The 2,878-nt window shown below is 34.7% G+C and overlaps 1 non-coding gene across 1 annotated transcript; it reads left to right on the top strand.

Annotated features, from left to right (window-relative positions):
* The first annotated feature begins 1,289 nt into the window (after positions 1-1,289).
* Positions 1,290-1,396, top strand: LOC132413418 (U6 spliceosomal RNA). The gene has a single exon (XR_009516717.1). It is a non-coding gene; the product is annotated as a U6 spliceosomal RNA (small nuclear RNA).
* Positions 1,397-2,878: the final 1,482 nt, after the last annotated feature.

Here is a 2,878-nt window from a genome sequence, read left to right as displayed (position 1 = left end):
ACAACTACTGAGGCTGTGCTCTAGAACCTGTGAGCCACAGCTACTGAGCCTGTGTGCCACAACTACTGAAGCCCGTGCACCTAGAACCCGTGCTCTGCAACTAAGGAAGCCACCACAATGAGAAGCCCGTGCATCACAACGAAGAGTAGCTCCTGCTCACCACAGCTAGAGAAAGCCTGCATGCAGCAACGAGGACCCAACACAGCCAAAAAAAATTAATTAATTAAAATATAAAAGTTAAATAAATAAATAAATGAATTCTATTTTGTCTGATATTAACATAGCTAAAATAACTTTCTATTTATTATCTTCAGAGTACTTACTCAACTATTTATTTTTTCATTTCTTAATTATCAACTCTTCTGTATGTTCTGTTAATAGTAACACATTTTAGTCTAGTTTGATACTAGAGGTATTTTAATAGGAGAGTTTAATATGCTTACACTTGTTGTGATTGATATATTTGTCCGTATCTCTGTTTTCTATCTTTCACTTTCCAATTACCATGTTGTGTTTGCATTTTTAATATTCTTCATTTATAGGTTTTTAATGCTTTCTAATGCTTTTTTAATTTCTATACAAATTTGGAAGCTATTGATTTCTTTTCATAGTAGTTACTTTAAATTATTGACATTAAAAACTTAGTTTAAAATTTTCTTAGGTGAAAAGGCAAGCCAAAACTTGGAGAAAATATTTGTAAAACACATATCCAAATAAGAACTTGTATTCAAAACATGCAGAAAACTTTCTAAACTCAAAAATAAGGAAACAAACAACCGAACTTTTAGAATGTGGAAAAGATCTAAACAGAAACTTCACCCAAGAAGATATACAGATGGCAAATAAGCAAATGAAAAGATGCTCAACATCATAAGTCATTAGGGAATTGCAAACTAAAACAATACTACACACCCATTAGAATGGCTAAAACTTAAAAAAAAAAAAAAAACAAAAGACTGATAATCCCAAATGCTGGTGAGGATGTGGAGCAACAAGAACTCTCATCCATTGCTGGTGGGACTGCAAAATGGGTACAATCATTTTGGAAGACAATTTCTTACTAAGCTGAGCATAATCTTACCTTACAATCCAGCAACTGTGCTCCTAGTTACCCAATTGAGTTAAAAATGTATGTCTGCACAAAAATCTGTGCATGAATGTTTGTATCAGCTTTATTTATAACCACCAAAACCTGGAAGCAACCAATATGTCTTCAATAAGTGAATGGATAAACAAACTATGGTACATCTATACAATGTAATATTATTCAGTCATAAAAAGAAATGAGCATGCTCGCTTCAACAGCACATATACTAAAATTGGAACGATACAGAGAAGATTAGCATGGCCCCTGAGCAAGGATGACACGCAAATTCGTGGAGCATTCCATACTTTTTATTATCAAAAAATCTGGGAACAATAGATGTTGGAAAGGGTGTGGTAAAAAAGGAACCCTCCTGCATTGTTGGTGGGAATGTAAATTGATACAACCACTATGGAAAACAGAATGGAGATTCCTCAAAACATTCAAAATAGAACTACCATATGACCCACCAGTCCCACTACTGGGCACATACCCTAAGAAAACCATAATTCAAAAAGAGACATGTACCACAAAGTTCATTGCAGTACTATTTACAATAGCCAGAACATAGAACCAACCTAAATGTCCATTGACAGATGAATGGATAAAGAAGATGTGGCACAAATATACAATGGAAGATTACTCAGCCATAAAAAGAAACAAAATTGAGTTATTTGTAGTGAGGTGGATGGACCTAGAGTCTGTCATACAGAGTGAAGTAAGTCAGAAAATAAAAATGGTACTGATGAACCTAGTTGCAGGGCAGGAATAAAGATGTAGACATAGAGAATGGACTTGAGGACACGGGGTGGGAGGGGGAAGCTGGGGCAAAGTGAGAGTAGCATTGACATATATACACTACTGAATGTAAAATAGTTAGCTAGTGGAAAGCAGCAGCATAGTACAGAGAGATCATCTTGGTGCTTTGCAATGACTTATAGGGGTGGGATAGAGAGGATGGGAGGGAGGCTCAAGAGGGAGGAGATATGGAGACATATGTATGCCTATGACTGATTCACTTTGGTGTACACCAGAAACTAACAGTATGGTGAAGCAATTAAGCTCCAATAAAGATCTATTAAAAAAATAAAGAAAGAAATGAGCTATCAAGCCATGAAAAGATATGGAGGAACCTTAAATGCATATTGATAAATTAAAGAAGCCAGTCTGAAAAGGCTATATACTGTCTGATTTCAACTATATGACATTTTGGAACAGACAAAACTATAGAGACAATAAAGATATCATTGGCTGCCAAGGATTCCAAGGGAGGGAGGTATAAAATGAATAGCTAGAACACAGATTTTTCAGGGTGGTGATGCTATTCTGTGTAAAACTAATGGTGGATACATGTTATCACGCATTTTTCAAAACCGCTAGAACTGTACAACACAAAGAATGAAACAATGTAGTTATTGACTATAGTTAATAATAATGCTTCAATATTGGCTCATTTACTGTAACAAATGTACTGCACTAATACAGGATATTAATAATAGACCAAACTCTGTGTGGGGATAAGGGTTAAGGGGTAAGAGTGGAGTAGGTATATGGAATTCTATGTGCTATCAGTTCAATTATTCTATAAATCTGAAACTATTAAAAAAACAAAGTTTATTAATTATTTCTTAATTATCTTTGGTCATCTACATATATATGGCCTACTTTTGACAAAGGTACCAAGTTAATTGAATGGAGAGATAATATTGTTTTCAACAAATGGTGCTAGAACATATATAAACAAAAAGGGGGGGGGAAGACCTCAACCCTTACCTAATAAGATATAAAATATTA

This window comes from Delphinus delphis, chromosome 17 (genome assembly GCF_949987515.2).
Source record: "Delphinus delphis chromosome 17, mDelDel1.2, whole genome shotgun sequence".
NCBI lineage: Eukaryota > Metazoa > Chordata > Mammalia > Artiodactyla > Delphinidae > Delphinus > Delphinus delphis.
Note: the sequence above shows the minus strand (reverse complement) of the source record. Positions and strands in the feature narration are given on the sequence as shown.